Here is a 20,098-nt window from a genome sequence, read left to right on the forward strand (position 1 = left end):
TGAGCGAATCGAAGCCATAGAACCATGTTTCGGATTAAACTTTGCTAAAAGTTCGGGTTGGCACGATCCTGAACCAAGATTTTAGCAAAGTTTTACTTGAAACACGATTCTACAGGTTTAGTTCATTCAACACTAGTCCTGAATGCTGGTGTATAACACTGTCTAAGAGCCATAAACCCCTGTGTAACCCTCTCAGAGGGTTATACTGCACTTTTCTGGCTCTTAAGCAGTTTTGTACACCAGTTTTAATAGTTTTTGTGAACTTAAGGTTTGGTTAACAGTGGTTAGGACCGAACCAAATTTTTTGCAAAGTTTGGCCAAGTGGCCATGCCAAATATTTCAAAATTCGCTCAGGGAGTCCAAGGTTGGGCAGATGTTTCATAATTCATGAAATCTTATCAGGTAGGTTTCTTTTTAACACTATCATTTCCAAATTGCTGGAGAACCTGTCTACACAACGCACCACGGATTGGTCATGGTTAAAAATAATTCACATGTAAGTATAGTGAGTACAACGCTTCTTTTGCATGATATTTAATGGGTTGCATGATCACCGCAGTAAGATTAACTCTACATGTGCCTGTAAAACAACGCAAATCACATGGATTTTTGGAGGAGGTAAAAAAAGACTGTATAATTAATATAGTTCTTGTGGAGCTCGCTGCCACTTCTAGAACATTGCTTCCCAAATAGTCTGCTCATGAATATGATTAAAGCAGAAATCACGTTAATCATCCGCGTAGGCAAAACAGGTGGTTTAAATATTTATAGCAGCAGCAGTTACTGTTCATGGGAGAACAAATGTTCTTAACTGGAAAATGAAAGTTCTCTATTTACTCCAAGCGCTTCATGAAACGCGTTATCTGTGTTTGGTTACATCATCGGAAATTGTTATTCTAGGGGGGTTATATTGGGGCTGTACCTAAACGATATCAGCATTACATGTTAAAGGGGTTGTCTCGCGCCGAAACGTTTTTTGTTTTTTTCTCCATAGGCCCCCCATTCGGCGCAGGACAACCCCAAGGGATGTGTTAAAAAAAACAAAACATATTACTTACCCGAATCCCCGCTCTGTGACTTCTTCTTTCTTCCTACTTCTTCCTTCACCAAGATGGCCGCCGGGATCTTCACCCACGATGCACCGCGGGTCCTTTCCCATGGTGCACCGTGGGCTCTGTGCGGTCCATTGCCGATTCCAGCCTCCTGATTGGCTGGAATCGGCACACTTGATGGGGCGGAGCTACGCAATGACGCGTAGAAGGGGGCGGAGCCAGAACGCCGCTCGTGCCGGACAGAGCAGAAGGGGAGAAGACCGCACAGCGCAAGCGCGTCTAAAACAGCAAGAAGACATCAGAATTAGACGGATCCATGGAGACGAGGACGCTAGCAACGGAGCAGGTAAGTGAATAACTTCTGTATGGCTCATATTTAATGCACGATGTACATTACAAAGTGCATTAATATGGCCATACAGAAGTGTATAACCCCACTTGCTGCCGCGAGACAACCCCTTTAATGATCAGCAGCAAGTGGCAGAATACTTTCAATGCTTAGGATCCATAGGAGCCCAACTTAGAGGGGAAAATATCCCCCTACTGTGACAGTAGTCACTAACAGAGCTGATCTGGCAGGGGGCACCTGGCAGTCACGTGATTGCCAGGTCGAATAGCACATGTGACACTTCCACTTTTTCTCTTCACTACATAGTGCTCATTAAGCGCTATGTAGTCTGCAAGAGAGAAGGCAGAAGCGGTTGAACACTGCTTCTGCCTTCTCCTCCAGGCTCTCCTGATTCTGCTAGGAGCTTTAATCCGGTGCTCTATTTTTAATATCGGCCTGGATTAAAGCCCAGGACCAAGCGCCGTAAATTTATGGTGCTTTGTTCTTAATGGGTTAAAGGAGCATTACAGTCTTAACAAATGCTGTAAATGTTCTTTTTTTGTATAACAAAAAGTTAAGCAATTTTTCAATATACTTTCTGTATAAATTTCACATAATTTTTAATACCTACAGTACCAAAGTTTGGACACACCTTTTCACTCTATGATTTTTCTTGGTTTTTTTTCTACATTGTAGATTCATATTAAAGACATGAAAACTATGAAGGCACACATTTGAAAACAAGTATTTTTTTTTTAAAAAGTGTTAAAGGGCCACTCTGGCAAAAATGTATTTTTCTATCCCTGCCCCCCACACCTGATTGCCTGTCACCCTCTGGGGGTTTCCTCGTATGTATATTGCAGCCACATGCACCTCCAAGCTATGTAAGGACTATTTGACTAAGTAGGAGAGTGATGGAGTGCTGCATCAGATGACATGGCCTCCACAATCTCCGGACCTAAACCCAAGAAGGATGAGTTGTACCACAAAATGAAGGAAAAGCAGCCAACAAGTGCTCAGCACCTCTGGAAACTCTTTCAAGACTGTTGGAAAACCATTCCAGGGGATGACTTCATGAGGCTGATTAAGAGAATGCGAAGAGTGTGCAAAACTGTCATCAAAGCAGAAGGGGGTGACTTCGAGGAATCTAAAATATAGAACATATTCTGATTTATTTAGTGCTTTTTTGTTTACTACTTAATTTCACATGTTCCTTTATTGTTTTCATATCTTCAATCTCTACAATCTAGAAAATGAATTAAAAAAAGAAACAAGAAAAACCAGGAACGAAAATGTGTGTCCAAACTTTTTACTGGAACAGTATGCCTGCTGTCCGGGTTCTCCGAATGTGAGGCAATCTTTTTTTAAATGGATCCAAATCTGTTAAAATAATAAAAGCAGCTGTTCTTATCCAACCTCTCCCCTGGCGATCAAGTGCTACAGCTCCATGGAACGGTTATCAGTTGACCGCTGAGGCCAGTCAGAGCCCACAGCAGTCAGGTGCTGTTCTCCTGGCATCATGGCTCCCAGCACCTGAGCAACGATACTAGGAGAACAGCACTTGACAGCTACAGCCTCTGATTGACTGTGATGGTGAGTTGGTGGCCGTTCCTAAACAAAGACAGGGAAGACCGCAGGGTTGCAGCACTGGATTGCAGGGATATGGATCCCTTTAAAAAAAAAATTGTCTTGCAATTGAACTACTTTAGGAACTTGCAATGTTTACTAGAGCTGGATTTTAGAGCCAATTCAATGCCAAAACCTTCATCCAATCTGATAACAAGCTTCATCCAATTACTGTGAATGGAGTTTCTGCAACCCCGTTATCATGCCACAGAAAAATACTAGCACGTTACGTACTTTAGACAGAAATGTTGACAATTAGCTCCATTGAATGACACTGGGATTAAATATTGTGTGAACTTGCTGCAGATCTGCTGCACACATGTGGCACGTTCTTGGCAAGTTCTCGGAGTGTTAGCCTTGGATTTATGTCATAAAAATGTGCATCAGATTTAAAGGGGTTCTGACATGAATAATGTTTTTATGCTTTAGCAGCCATTGTTCCCTGGTCTGCCTAATGGACCCAGGGAACCCATGGTTTAATGGCTGCTAAAGCATAAAAATCTTATACTTACCTGTTCTCCTGTTGTTGTTGACATCGGGGGGTCATCTCCCGGCAGCATATTAGCACTTTCTGCTTAGGTTAAGCAGCCTGACTAGAGCCACCTGATTGGTGCACGCTGTGCAGTCACGTGGTGCCGAAGAGCCAATCAGGTGGCTCTAATCAGCAGCGCTGCTTAACCTAAGCAGAAAGTGCTAGTATGCCTCCCAGCAGGCAGTCTTCTTCCTCCAGCAGCCGCGCCGCTCCGGGATCGCGCGCATGCGCAGTGGAGAGGTGCCCTCTGACAGGAGTCAGGATGGGCCGCGTCTCCACTGCGCATGCTCAGCACTCCGGAGTTCAGCAGGACGGACGGGCCGCCCACAGCAAGCACTGTGCGGTCCGTCCGTTGACCTCGGAAGTGCCTGACGGACGGACCAGAGCAGGAAGCGGTCTTTTTGACCGCTCCTGCTCTGCTTTAAAGGCACAGAAGAAGATGCCGGCTGGAGGGGACATGCCTGGCGATCGGGCCAGGCCAGGCAAGGTGAGTACAACTTTTTTTTCTTCATGTCAGAACCCCTTTAATGTGACGTGTCAACAGGCGCAAACTGTCATCACTTCTGCCACCATGTGTCTATCATATGAGCAGGGCAGATTTTTATCTACTGGGACTAAACAATAAAGGTTCCCATTGAATGACAGCAAGCAGATATCTTTAAAACCATGAAAAATTGATACAAAAAGTATATTAGAAAAAGGTAGAACTTTTTGTTATACTAAAAATAATATTAATTTGCTGATGTTGAAACCCCACTTTCAAATTTAACTTAAAGGCCAACATCTAGCCTTAAACCCTTGGACCCAAGTTTAAAGCCTATATGATACATATGCCATCCCCTTAAATGTAGCCCTTGGTCTATTCAGGCAGCAGAGCGTTTGGACAACTTAAATTTTTTGGAACCCTTCATAGTAGTGGTTGTCAACCTGTGGCTCTCCAGCTGTTGTGAGACATCAGGGAAAATAAGAGTTGTTGTCTTGTAACAGCCAGAGAGTAGTGATGAGTGAACATTTGAAAAGTCGGGTCGACCAGTTCGCTGAACTCTTGCAAAAAGTTGGATTTGAATTCGTTCGAACCAAGATGGAATTTCACCAGAAATCCTAAATCTGCTGTATAGCAGTGTATAGAGCCATACAAGCCCTGTATAACACTCAGAGTGTGTTATACAGGGCTTTTATGGCTCTTAGACAGTGCTATACACCAATATTCAGGACTATTTTTGAGCAAACCAGACCAGTAGAACTCTCTTTTGGGCAAAACTTTGCTCAGTTTGGATTGTACTGAACTTTTAACAAAGTTCGACCCGAAACAGGGTTCTTTTGGTTCGGTTTGCTTAATACTAGTGCAGAGCCACAGAATGAAGACCACTGCTCTTTAGTCATACAAATATCTACAGGGTTATGTGGACCAAGAACAACACAGATTGCACAATGCATACGCCATTTCTTCTTCTTATCTTTGTATGGGTCCTTTTGCATGGTGTGGCTTTTGGCTTCCTCAGCACCAAGACTATCATCACCTGGACCGATCTACAAGCAGTGCCATCTTAACTCATGGTCCTGATGGGCACTTGCCCAGGAGCCCCACAAGCAAAAGGGCCCCATACTAATCTGTGTATGTTAATATTTCAATACACCTTGTATCATTTATGATAATGTTGTGTGGTGGGATATGAACTTGGCTCCAGTCTGTCTATGCCATGTGTGTAGACTTTAATTTTGTCACTGTTTCACTTTCAAATTACCCATAATTCCTTTTGTAAATTACCCAGAATTCCTTTTGTAAATTATCCATAATTTCTATAATAAAAAGAAAGATTTACCACTGATTGGATGTGTGGATCATCCTGGCACTGTGAACAAAGACACGTCTACAGAGCAAGAAGAAAATGGACACTAGAGACTTAAACTTCCGATTCTCTGGTCTAGGTCACCGGTTACCAACTCACTCGTCATCCCGAGTTTGCTTTTTTTTTTAAATCATGCGGCATCGCCATCTATTATATATTTCCAGATTAATAACCCTTTAATCATGTTGATTAGTTGTTGCTGCACGGCATTTATTTAATGTTTCAACACCGACTTTGTTGGAAGTGCCAATAAATATATGTTTAATTTTATCGACAACTTACATTTTTATTCCTGTGAGTAGTTGTTGTAGGGGCCCCAGTACACTGACTTGTCCGGGGGCCTATAATGTTAAGACAACACTGCCTACAATTCATTGAAGTTCTGGTCGTAACGGTTCGTAAAGATGTGGGCATGTTCTGTACTGATCTCTCCTTGGTGGCCAGATTCCTATCAACCAAATGGGTGTCTATACTGCTATACTAAGTGACAGCCCCCCAAAGAGTGATCTTAAGTGCTTAAGGTATGTGATGGTTCCCACACACACAGTTCATCTATCTATCTATCTATCTATCTATCTATCTATCTATCTATCTATGTCGCAATATCTATCTATCTTTCTATCTATCTATCTCTCATATCTATTTATCTATCTCTCATATCTATCTATCTCATATCTATCTATCTATCTCATATCTATCTATCTATCTATCTATCTCATATCTATCTATCTATCTTATATCTATCTCTCTATCTATCTATCTCATATCTATCTATCTATCTATCTATCTCATATCTATCTATCTATCTCATATCTATCTCTCTATCTATCTATCTCATATCTATCTATCTTATATCTATCTCTCTATCTATCTATCTCATATCTATCTATCTATCTATCTCATATCTATCTATCTATCTCATATCTATCTCTCTATCTATCTATCTATCTCATATCTATCCTTCTCTATCTATCCATCTATCTATCTATCTAGCTATCTATCTATCTATCTATCTATGTATCATCTATCTATCTAATATCTATCTATCTATCTCATATCTATCTAATATCTATATATCTATCTATCTCATATCTATCTATCTATTTATCTAATATCTATCAATCTCATATCTATCTACCTATCTATATCTATCTATCTATCTATCTATCTATCTATCTATCTATCTATCTATCTATCTATCTATCTATCTATCGATCTATCTCATATCTATCGAATATCTATCTATCTATCTATCTATCTATCTATCTATCCATCTATCCTACTTATTTTAGTATTAAATCCTCTATTAGCTACATTTTGATGTTTTTTACATCTCTAAATGCAAACCATAGAATGCTACTTCAGAAATCGTATCAATCACAAAAAATTGAGTCATCCTCCTATTTTTCAATGCCATGTTAAATTATAGTCAAGAAAATAATAAAACAAAATACATTTCCAAGTCGTTATGTCACAAAAAGACTTTACAATTGAGGTTTCTGCTTGAACAAAAGCAAAAAAATGAAAGAACCTTTCAATAATGGATCATCCAAAATAATTCAATACTTTTCACAAAAGCCAATAAATGGGTCATGAAATAACAGAAGAATATATTGCCTCCTGCATTGACAGCTTTGCTGTGTACAAACATAACAAGCTGGGCAATATTGTGAAAAAATTATGAATCAACCAATATAAATTACAAAACGTACATTAAACATCGTAATTTACAATATGTGATTATGACCAGCAGGTGGTGATAGAGAGTCTTCCAAATTACTAACTGAGTTTTTTTCTCTTTGTCATTAACAATTTATACCCTTCGAAAATCACCTATTTATATGATTAAGGTTTGTGGCTTTTAACAAAAACAAATTAGGTACCAACAGACCAGATTTAGCTGCCTGTGAGTGATAGTGATGTATATTCATGCCTCATATTATGAATTACACATTGGAGGACATTCCTTTAAAAAAAAATTCTTGATCACCATGGGGGAAGTGTATTAAGACTGGCATTCCAAATGCTGACTAGTCTAAGGTCGGCTACACACGACCAGGACGGATTCCGGATGCGGGAGCTTGCACGGAATTCGACCCTGTGCCCGGCCTTTGTCCCTGCATACCTGTCTTCTTTATCTGTACTGGTTATGGTCTGGACGGCTCGCCATCAGACATGCGTAGTACAAATTTTCCAGCACCGTCGCTAGGAATCTGCGATCTATCCGCAATGTTAATTGCAGATAGGTCACAGATCAGATGGCTCCCATTGACTTTAATGGATGACGTCCATGTGGACACCACACTAAAATAAAGCATGCTGTGATTTTTCCTCTGTGAGTGGAAAACCGCAATTGATTTCCGCTTGTGTGCAGGAAAAAGCATTTTTTCATAGCATGCTTTGGACGGTATTGCTGCAGAACCCGGCAATGCATCATATGTCTTACACATAAAGAGGCGGGCACTTCCTCATGCATTAGGCATATCTCAACTCCTCCATGTGTCTTCGCAGAAATGTGCGCCACTCTGGCATTAATTTCTGGTATAATTTACAGTCATTTCCAGCATAAATTATACATTAATGTGTCGGTCCTGGCTGGCCACGCTCCCTCTGGACAGGAAGCGCCCCCTTTTAAAAATTAGTAAATGGTGGCGCAGACAGCAAAAAGTTGCAACTTTTTTAAACTCTAAAAACTGGCGGAAAACGTTTCAAAAATGTCCCCTCTATATGTTTTTGGTTTTTTAAAAAATATAAAATAGATGAGACCACTGTATCCGAGAGGGGGCCCAATAGAAACAGGATGCGGTACACCAGCCAGCATTGTTGGGGAAGGTTGCGTTTGGCTCCAGTGATTTATTTTTCAACCAGTTGCTCAGTTTTTCGCCTATTTTGTGACGGCTGATTCATGCACTGTGGAAAATCCACACCAAATACGAGCAAACCTATTGGGACTATTGGAAAGGGGATTTTCAGACACACGATGGATTTGCTGCTGACATGGGGGGTCCAAGTTGTGTGAACAGCTGCGGGCGTTTGGCCCCCATAATCTGCCACTGCCTAATCTTGTCCTGACCTAAATCTATATTACAAAACTGTACTTTTTAGCAATGACAATATTTTTCATTATTGGAAATGCAAGATAGCAATATGTTAAAAAGGATAACATCGTTACACCTGGTACTGAACATGATAGTGGAGAAACGCAAAATAATCTGGTCAAAATCCGGATGTCTGACTCTTATCTCCCTGCCCAGGCATCTGATCTAATATTCTGCCATTAATCCTTATGAAAATGACGTGATTTGGGAGTAATATATTACCGGTGGAAGTAAGAAGAGCACAATTTCGTCTTTATAGTTTGAGTGGGAATTTTCTTTGTATAAGAGCCCGTATGACATGCGTACACGGCCAGTATACAACATTGATTTGCATAGGTGTATGCAGACATGCGTTAAAAACAAAAATCACGGCACGTCCTATTAGGACTTAAATTCCCTCTTAGGGCTTAAACACATGGGCACATGCATAAATACGCCCACTGCTATGGAGCGTATTTACACATGAACCAGTGTTTTTTTTTGACTATTCAAATTAGGCGCTATGGCACATGGGTTTGGAAGAAAAACAGGAAAGTTTCATGGGCCGCAAAAAGTTCAAAAATCATGGCCATTAAAGTCTATGGGACTGCGTAAAGCACATCAAATATGTAGTTCCATGCATATTCACTGCGCATGCTGCCAGGAGACAGTAGAAAAAAGTACAAAAATTGGGCTTTCTTGCTCTTCTTTTTTTGTGCGTAAAAAGGCAGTAATATGGATGCAATGCACACTAATAAAATGCCCATGTGCACCCAATGCGCACCAAAAATGCACATACTCACACCGTGAAAAAGGTGTGTTTTTCCCGGATCAAAATTGCATATGCCCTTGAGAATGATGCCTAAGGTTCCCGTTAGCATGCTGTTGGGTCTACATCCAGCTTTCCCTTCCCATTTGTCACTCCAGGTACTGATAACATTTATTTTTCATGTATGCAAAATACCTCTCTGGTGCCACCTAATGGTCATCGCATTGCAAGTTAAAGAGGCTTTCTAGATCTAGAATATTGGTGACCAAGCCTTGGGATGGGCCATCAATATCGGATAAGTGGAGTTTGGATTTATTGCACCTTGATCAATCAACAATTTTAAGGTTGTGCCGTTTCATATATTTCAAAAGTGAACTGCAATTTCAGGCACAGCCACTATGAAAAGCACAAAGCAATGCCTAATAAATAATCAAAGAGATGCAGAACCTGCTGGAGAGCTGTGGAACTTTCAATTGACTGATCAATGGGATTGACCGTCAACATCTTAGTCCTGGAAGCTTTAATATCTAACCTTTATTGAGACTTGAAACATGATACAAGTAGTTGACCAAACCAAAAGTAGACATTGACATTTGTATGAAGTACTGTTGTCACCCCTGAGATATACAGAGCGGGACTACGTCTAGTACTAGCTCTGAAAGGTACTGATTCTCCCTTTTGGTAGAGAGTATTTAGAGTAGGGTTAACTGAAAAAATGTGCACAACATTATTTTGTAGGGACCATTGTCCTAAAAGGACTCCTTACCAGCTGGATCTCCACTTGGAGTTTCAATACTTTCCGAGTGCCTCTACATCTATACAGAAGTATTATTGGAGGTCTTTGGTTTGGAGTCTGGACTGAAAATCCCTGGCAGATAACTGTACAATATATACAAATGGGATATCTCAACGTGTCATCCAGATGTAAAATTTGTTCCAAATTAAGGAAAGTTGGCCAATTTTCAGATTGGGAAAATGTATATTATGCCAAATTGTTCTAGACCTTGACCATGGATTTTACCCCTTGTAGTGCCAAGAGTGACATCCATTGCAAATCCAAATGAACTTCATTTCTGAAACTAGCCTACAGATATAAGACAACAAAAGAGCATAGACAAATACATTATATTAAATCAATAGGCAATTATGGCTGGAAGAGTTGATGAGAATATAGTAAGAAGATGATGTTACAAAGATCAGGAACATCAATAAGCCTGACGATTCCATCAGAGGACACAACAAATGCTATTCGTGTGGTGACTTGAAGCTGAAATTGTGCAGAATAGCATTTAATAACTTAAAAGTACTATTGTATCAATTGTTGATATCTTTCTTGAGCTTCCCATATTTGTTTTCACTCTTGGATGTCCCTTTTGATACATTTTCGGCTTCCAAGGAGCTAGGAAGAACTCCAGGAAAGTGTCATCATTTCAATTGCCTAATATCAGCTTTTCAACCGATCTGTACAAAGGGCCATGACTAATGCCTATGCTTTTTGTCTTCATATGGTCATATTACCAGCCATCAGTGGCCGACAAACAACACATAAGGAAATTCCAAGACGGTATTAAAGACGACAGGATGTATTTATCGGGCTATTTTGGGAAATAAAATTTCACATCACGCTTATCTATTTGATGCCTTCTGTAGATGTCAACTTCATCGACGGACACATTCTCATTTGCATGAGAACAAGTGGTAAAGTGCAAGAGTTCTTAAGATGCGCTGTCATTCCCAAGAAGCAACTCAAGAACAATATGCAACGATTATGCAAACGAGCTGAGATAATATGAACATGCATATCACACAATAAACAGAGCTATTATATCAACTAAGAAGAATGCCAGCCACAGAGATGCAGAAATAACAAAGAGCTCTTCATAAAGGAATTCTTCCAAATTCTATAAATGATGCTGAATAATACTCGCTGAGATGAGGGCCTCAGAAATAATGTAATGAGCAAAATGGCTTAATATGTCACAATGTTCCTTGCTGCCACTGAACAAAGATGGAAAGCAGGTAATTTTCCAGATGTGTAACTGTGGTTTTTGCCTGCAATAAGCTATATTGAGATTCCGAATGCTTACAAAAACTCAAGCTGATAATAAATGGTCTTCTAAGGGAAATATGTCACATAAGGATATTCAATCTTCTTGAATTTGAAATATTAAATACTACATTAGAAAAGTTTAGTAGGCACAATGGAAACTTTGAGCAAACACAATCTTATTGCAGCTTTGAAATTGCTTGTAAAAAATATCATTAGAGTTTGCGACTTCACCAGCAGTCTTAGAAGCCAGCGCCAGGGCAACCATATTAGACCAACGTAGAGTCTCATGGCTTAATGATCCTATGAAAGAGTGGGTATTTATTGAGAACTATAGACTTAACAACCATTCCCTAAAACACTACCTATTAGCTCAATTTAACTTTCAACTCTAAATCCTCCCACCCCTGGCCACTCTCCTGGCGGCCATCCATGTCTGGAACATATTGACCAAAAAACTAAAGTTAATATCCTTCCCTCTGTACAAAGCTGAAATAGCCATATTGGAAATCGCCATTAAGAATCTCTCCCTTTCCAGATGGAAACAATTAGGCTTCACTCGTATAGGCCAGCTTTGGGAGGATGGATGTCTTCTAACATTCGCAGAGTTATCAAACAGATTCAGTATACCCAAACTTGATTTCTTTCAACACTTATAGATCAGTCATCTTCTAAACCATTTCCCCCTTCAGCGAGAATTAATGTCCCATCTAAACTTGATGCTTGCAGGGATCCAATAAAGGATTATCCAGGTGCTATGCCATTTTAAACCAACCTTCAATAGACCCCATGGAAAAACTTAACAAAAAATGGGAGGAGGATCTGAAATTACAGTTTTCCAAGAATCAGTGGTCTGAGGCATACTGTGTGATTGGTTCAATTTCTAAATGCGCCAATCACTTTGAAAACTCCTTAAAAATCCTATACAGATGGTATTTAACTCCATGCTTTTTGAACAAAATAGCTCCTTGTTTCTTGCATTTGTGGTGGGACTGCTCATACATCTCCAGTCTCTGGAGACAGGCCTTCCAGCTTATCACAAACCTCACCAACATTCAAATGTTACCTAACTCTGCTTTGGCTCTGTGGAACCTAGATGTGGACCAACTCCCAAATACTTTACGCACTCCAATATTGCATATCTTAATTACCTGTAGATCAAGTATCACCCAGCACTGGAATGGTAATTCCATCTCCTCTATCTCTGACATTATTAAAGCAATTGACAACAACTGTTGGTATGAGGACATGCATTCCAGTGCTTTCAAAAAAAGGGAGGTTCAGGCGTAATTGGGCAATTTGGCCCCAGAGCTCCTTCTGCTGTTTCCCTGATCTGATACTGTAATGATATTCAGTTTACATTTGTCTCATTGAGAGAATTATTATACATGATTCGAGAATCCAAAACTTGACCAGTTCACTTTTACTTACTTTTATATTAAGACTGTTTCATTTGTTTTAACTTAAGCATTGAAACTTAAGACTATTAATTTATGTCTAAACTCGAGTATTGTTTTTTTTTTCTGTATCAAAATATTGTCAAAATCTAATAAAATATTGTTTCTAAAAAAAAAAACAAAACCCAAGGCCAACATAATCAGATTACTATTGGGGCAGCCTCCAAGTATAAAGGGGTTGGCTTATTGAGTCACTGTCTTTAGGGTGATTTCATACATTGCTTTTGGGGGGGAAAATGCTGTAGCTTTTGAGTCAAAGTCAGAAGCGGATGCACCAAGCAAATCCTTCCTTTATTTTTCCTATATCTTTTGAATCAGCTTCTGGTTTTGGATAAAAATAAACTGCATGAAAAACTTACAAAAAGTGCATCTTTTATTTTAAAAAATGTGCGTTAAACAACCCTTAGAGGGATATTCCAGGTTTGTAGTCAATTGTTGTCCAACACTCCTAAACAACTTCATATATGGCATACTCGATTTCATGCTGTTGCAGCCGTGCTGAGGCCTGCACCTTGCCTGCAGGCCAGACCAGGTTTCGGGTGTGCCCTTGCTTCTCCAGGTGCTGAGGGGTGTGGTAGCTGCAGGAGGAAGGTCAGTCAGCACCTGGTGCTGAGTAGCCTGGCTCCTATTTAAACAGGGCCAGCACTATCTCCTGTGCTGGTCAATCACTTCAGTTGCATTTTGGACAGCGACGGAGCAACACAGCTTGGTGGAAGCTCTCCATGCAAGCTAAGTTATTTTCTGTTTTGTTTGGTTCTGTTTCGCTTCTATTTTGTGCTAGGGCTCCCTGATAGGGACTTGTTAGTGGCCCAGGCACGTGTGCGAGCTTGCACTTGTCAGAGCGATCGGTCCGCCGAGTAGGCAGGGCCCCCTCCCGGGTTAGGGGACTATAGGGAGAGTATTCCCCATAGTGTTATGTTTCCTTTGCACAGTTGTGCCTTTGATTTATGTTATTGAAGATGCAACACATGCTAGTTCTACACTTTTAGCGTTTTTCTTGTAACCTCTTCTTAGAGAGAGTTTCCACTGAAAAATAAAATCACCAGTAAATACTATATAAGTCCTTCTTTCATTCTACCTATTTCTAAATTACAACAGGATATGGACACTTTTATAGCATCCATATATATTTTTAGACAAGTTATATAGTTCCTGCGTTCAAAACAATGTAAGAAAATAACATGGAAAATGTGATGGTTAGAGGTTAAGAAAACGTATTTGCAGCTGATCCTTTTTGAGCGGTAATGGCAGGAAATGGTTAGAAATGGCTAAATACAAGAGTAGGCTTGCCCAGGACCACCTACCCTCTCCTCCCAGACCGTCCTTCCTTTATTGCCTTTTTACTCTTTCCTTCTTCTAATATTTTACACACTCCTTTCTTGTACCCGTCTCTCCTTTGTCCCTCTCTATTCTGTCTTCCTCTTCTCCTTTCCTTCTTTGTTACCCAAAGTTAACTGATCTATTATTGTCCCTGTAGTGTTCCACTGCCATCCCGGTTAATATTGCCATACAGGTCAAGATTTCATTTCCACAAGATGCCGTCTCATTCGAGGGACCTCTACACATGGACTCTTTGTTTAGTACAATTATGTAGTCTCTGTATTCACTCAAGCTTCTAATGATTTTGATGCAGAGAGACTATGTTTTATTTGTATTTCCTTTATTAAAAATTAATGAAACTTGAAATAGAAACAGCTAAATACACTTTTTTAAACACCTTAACCCAAGAAAAAGGATATATTTACAAATAATTTTTTATTTTTCACTTTATTTTGAGATGCTCTTCATAGTTTGAAATGCAACGTCCTACTAAAAACATCACAGTACTTGTCCAACGTTCTGTATTTTTTAATGCAGAAAACAAACAGATCAATACATCGTGTAGTAGCCCGGGTTGATACTGCAGGTTGAGTCTCATTCACTTCAATAGGACTCAGCCTGCAGTACCAACTTGGGCCACTACAGAATCTATGGAGCTAGCTGTTTCTTACAGGAAAACAGCTAAAAGTGTGACAAACCCTTCAACCTATTATCCCAAATATAACACCAATCACCCCTAATCATCCATATATTATTATTTTTAACTCTTATATTATTGTTCATTAGAAAGTTCATTTTTTTAATTTTTGAGCCAGCTCAGCTTACCTTAATACTGGGAACATCTGGTAAAATTTCAGAGAATAATTAAATTTTGAATACATTATTGGCAACCAAATTATTCCATTCTCACCAAGACTGGATAAACACTACCCATGCATGTAACCTCAAGACCACACATCTGCAAAGTTTCTAGTTTCTTTTTATGTAACTGATCCAGCATTAGAATTAAACTCGATACTTACGGCTAAATAAAATATTAAAATTTTATAATATTTCTTAAAAAGCTTTAAATATTTGTTGATTTTCAGTCCACCTAATTTGAACCCTTTCCAATCCAATTTGTATCCTGGTTTTCCTAGGGGGCTTACTCTTTTTCTGTCGTTATACAATGGCACTATCTGCTGGATAAAGCCAGTACTGCATGAGGTGACACGTTGGATAGGCTCCGACAGCAGAGAGGCTGGCAATATACAGTAAGAGAACCCCGACGGATGTCTTCCAACATCGGAGCTGTACAGCCTTAAATCATAATGTCTTCAGAGGTCAGACATTGGATTGGAAAGGGTTAATACATAGCGATCTATAATAACTGATTTGTAAAGTGAAATAACATTTGTTACACTTTGTTTAGATGTAAAAAAATATATATATTTTGCGTACTAAGTCATACCTTGACTTATCTGATGTCATCAGTGAAGACACACAAACTTTTGGACATGTAGATTTCCACTCTATCCTCTTGGTCGGAGGTTGATATTCATCTGTGAAAAATACGATGTATTAGTTTGTATGTATTACAGTAGTTACAAGAATTTCTTATTATTGTTTCAATGCACATCTTAATATATAATTACTTACTACAGTCTTATGCTTTGCTTACATTTGCTTTCGTAGTTAAGAGCCCCCATCACAAATTCTGTTACCTTTGATGATGAATATAACACTGAATATAGAGCTTTTCTTCCCGTCGAAATGATGGACCCCGTCTACTGGTGGCATCCATTTGTTACAAATGGAAGTCATAATGCAAGTGTGAACACTTTGACAATAGGTAAATGTCCTCTTGTGGAACCATTCTACCCTCATAGAAGAAAAAGACAGCTGAAATGAGGATCTCTTTTAAAGTATACCCTCCATATACAACCAACTTTAACCCTTTCCAATCCATTGTCTGACATCTTCTTACATTCTGATTGAAGCCTGTGCAGCTCTGATGTCAGAAGATGTCCAGCAGGGTATTCTTACTATATATTACCAGTTGCTTTGTTGTCAGGGACTCTCCGGCATGTCACATACTGCACTACTGGCTCTAGCCAGCAGATGGCGCCATTGTATAATGGCAGAAAGAGAAAGCTCTCTAGGAAACCCTGAATCCAAAATTGGATTGCAAAAGGTTAAGTCTTCTCCTGTGCATTGGCTCTTAACTGGAATTCATTACGCTAATATATCAGACGCTCCAATTAAAATCCCAACTCTACGGCTTATAAGCTATCATAACCCTCTCTCCACTTTCAGCATGTACACAATTGTTATAGTTTTTCTATATTTATTTCTCTCTTTTCCTTTAATATGGTAAGATTGTCTTGTTTAGAAAACCTCATCCATTTGCAAGGGTAGAAATCCTGCTTAAAGAGCTACTCCGGTGAAATCATCTTTTTCCATCCCTGTCCCTCTTACATAATTCCCTGTAACAGTCTGAAACGTTTTTTCTGTGTATTGTAGTCATTTCCATGCTGTCTGATGCTTATCAGGCGGCATCATGATGCTGAGTTTTTTTGGTCTCACTTTTACATTAATCCCATTATGCATTAGCACAGCGTTAGCCACAGGTGATACCATTTCAGCCTTCTGGGTGGACAGTTTAATTATCATTAGCTTCTATATTCACCTAAATAAGCTACAGATGCTAAGTATACAGTCAGAAAGATGAGCTTTAATCTCCGCTATTATACCTGTGTGACTGGAGCTGCGTTGTCATCTTTAGTAACTGTGATAGGAGTGTATGTGTCCCCCTCTAGGCAGTTTCTGTAGTAGGGTCCATGTAGTTTCATCATACAGACTGAGGAATTGACTAGTTTCAGACATCATAAACCCAAGTAAATCTGAGCTGCCAGAATTTAGATCATATGACCATTTGAGGAAAAAAATGCCAGGAGTTTCATATAGAAAGGAATAACTAACTAAGGTAATACTAGCTCACTTATATATAGTGGAGGGATAGATACATAATCAATGAATGAAAAAAAATCACTGGCATGGCCTTCCAATTCTCTTTGGGTCGGTGGTATGAGGAAGCTGAACACTAACTGCTGAGATTCTCCAGAGATCAGTAATCAGTTTATTGTCAGTGACCCTTAACAAGTGTACTGAAAATAGGTAACCCTTTTTTGGCCTTCTTCACTCTATAAATATGGTACTATATATAAAGCTGCATGAGCTGGCCACCAGGCATACAAATGTAACGTGAATTAGGGTATAAGGAGTGTGGGGTATACTGTAAAGACGTGGTTGGGTTCTGAGGGGGAAAGGGGGGTGTAGAAAAGGGGTAAACTTAGAAAAGTTAGATTAGGGAACGTGATATGCTTTCCTAGAGAGATCTTTTGTTATGGTATGCTTAAAACTGTGGGTGTTGGGGATTATCCTGATTGTCTGGGGTAGCTCATTTCAGATAACTGGAGCAGCTTGGGAAAAATCTTGCAAATAATGGGAAGTTCATATTAAGGAGAAATTTAGTGTTAAATTGTTAGCAGAGCTCATGGGTAGAGTAGTAGACAGAGATGAGGGCAGAGGTATAGGCTGGCTCAGCACTGTGGAGAGCTTTATGGATGAGAGTGATGAGTTTAAATTGTATTACATAGTGGATGGGCAAACAGCATAGTGATTAGCACTGAGTAAAGGCATCGGTGCAGTTACTGGCACAGGGTGGAGGCATCAGTGTAGCAGTTGGACAAAAAGATGAATTTGCCTGTTGCATTCAGGATAGATTTGACAAGGGGAGAGTTTAGTGAGGGAAATAAGAAAAGTTGTGAGTTACAGTAATCAAGACAGGAATGGTTTAGGGCAACAATCAGAGTTTTTGATGTCTCCACATTGAGAAAGAGACAGATTCTGGTGTTTGTAAATCCAGCCTCAGATGCAGCAATAAGACCCTAGGGTCTCTAATGAATGGTCTATTGACAAAGTAGGGTTAAGAATATTCTGCTGAAAACAGACATGTCTGCTGTAGACATAAAGTAATAGTGATTACATTACCTAATTACTGTACCTTGATAGCGTTTAATGGTGCACAGCAAACCATTCTTTTCAGCACAATAATTTACTGTATTTTCGGCAACCGTTAACATGCAAAATGACAAAGCCATAATACAAGAAATAAATGTTAATTGCATTTTCAGGAGAACATCCTTTTATGTTGTGTAATGGGGCAATTCCTAGATTTTTACACCACAGTGCCTCATACACAACTGCTTCATATAGTTATTTCTTTGGTCTGTACAGAAAACAAGTGTCTGGTCACAGGTGTAGCATCATTATATGGCATTTAATAGAACCAACACTAATTGTCGCTGAGTTATACCTATTTATACATATTTAGCAGGGCACATCTAAAGTAATGCACCTCCGCTTCTGCTATGTCTTCAAAGTCATTCCGAAAGTTAATACTATAAAATTAGTTGCAATTTTCAAGAATATTTTCTCCCATCCATTACCCTGTATGGGCATACAGACGCAGCCTGTAAGAGCAGCTCCTGTGTCTGGTAAGCCTGAGATAATCATGTCTTACTGCACCTTTCATATGAAGTACCACTATGTAATGATACAGTATATTTTCACTGGTACATTCTGATGCTTGCTGGGGGTTGCCAGTAACCGGACCCAATTCAATCAGATGATGAGATAACCCCTTTAACCCATTCCAATGTTACAACCCCCTAGAAGCTTGGAAACATCCCACCTTTCAAACAGTAAGTCACTAGTCAGACACATCTCTAAGAATGGAAACCTGTCTTAAAGCTTGGTCCAACACATGCCAAGTCATATAAGCAAAGGGTGGATAATTCAAGAAGTCCAACATTTGAAGTTAGTTCCAGATTCTAAGAGTTTGCTTTTGTCTTAGTTCAATCCCAAAGTATCGAGATTTTTGACCATTTCTTCCCAATGTACATTTTTAAAGGAGTTGTGGCAAGTTCTAAAGTTAACCAGGGATGACTTTATTATTGGTGGGGGTCCAACTGCTGGCACCCTTATCGATCCAGAGCACGGGGATCCTGAAGGTCCCTGTATGAGTGGAGGGGAGGTCACGCATGCACGCTGCCTCTCGATTCATATCAATAGGAGCGTTGGAAATTGCCAATTACAAACACTTGACAATCTATGGCACTCCCATTGAAATGAATAAAGCAGTGGCGTGCATGCACAATATCTACTCCATCCATGTGAGGTCATTCAGGAACCCCATTCTCTGGATCGATGTGGTCCCAGTAGTAGGACTCCCACCAAACATAAAGTTATCCGCTATCCTGAGGATAGGGAATAACTTTTGAATTTGGCACATCCCTTTAAGGGCGCCTACCCACTTGCGTTGCCGATTTTTGCGCGTGAAAAACGCGGCGTTTTCGCGTGTTTTTTGCACGTTTTTTGCGCGTTTTTTGCAGCCCTCCATTGACAATCATGGGTGCATTAAGAGAAAAATAAGGAGACATATGCAACTGACAGTTCCTATGTGAAAAAACCCCACGAAACGGGGAAAAAAAACCCAGATGGACAAGAACACATTCTATACTAATTGCTCTTGAGAAAAAACGCAAAACATCACAGGAAAAAAATCGCAAATGGGTAGGCACCCTAAGGGGCGTTTCCAAACTTCTGGAGGATTCCGTTGATGAGGCCCCTTTTTAACAATCCTCTATGGGCTCTCCTCTTTAGCTACCACGTTTCCCTGAAAATAAGACACTGTCCAATATTAATCTTTGCCCCAAAAGAGGCACAGTGTCATATTTTTGGGGGGTGTCTTATACGGCGCTGCTGCAGGCTGTGCACAGTATATTGAGGCACAGAAAGAGATAATTGGATTTCAAACTTTTTACTACTACTTCCTCAAAGGCCTCTTTCACACACACACACACGTTTTTGTGCACAGTTTTACGTACGCAAAATATACGCGCAAAGAATAGAACCCATTGATGTCAATAGGGTTTTTTTAAAATATAAACCATTGTATTTGCATGCATTTTGGTTGTGCGCAGAAAAAAACTACTAC

General features: G+C 39.7%; 1 protein-coding gene across 1 annotated transcript in view; it reads right to left on the reverse strand.

Moving 5' to 3' along the window:
- Positions 1–20,098, reverse strand: part of B3GALT1 (beta-1,3-galactosyltransferase 1) — a 339,720-nt gene that overhangs the window by 93,389 nt on the left and 226,233 nt on the right. Inside the window, exon 3 of the mRNA XM_066577413.1 lies at positions 15,509–15,599. The gene's annotated coding sequence lies outside the window, so the exon portion shown is untranslated. The remainder of the gene's footprint in view (positions 1–15,508; positions 15,600–20,098) is intronic.

This window comes from Eleutherodactylus coqui, chromosome 8, assembly GCF_035609145.1.
Source record: "Eleutherodactylus coqui strain aEleCoq1 chromosome 8, aEleCoq1.hap1, whole genome shotgun sequence".
Lineage (NCBI taxonomy): Eukaryota > Metazoa > Chordata > Amphibia > Anura > Eleutherodactylidae > Eleutherodactylus > Eleutherodactylus coqui.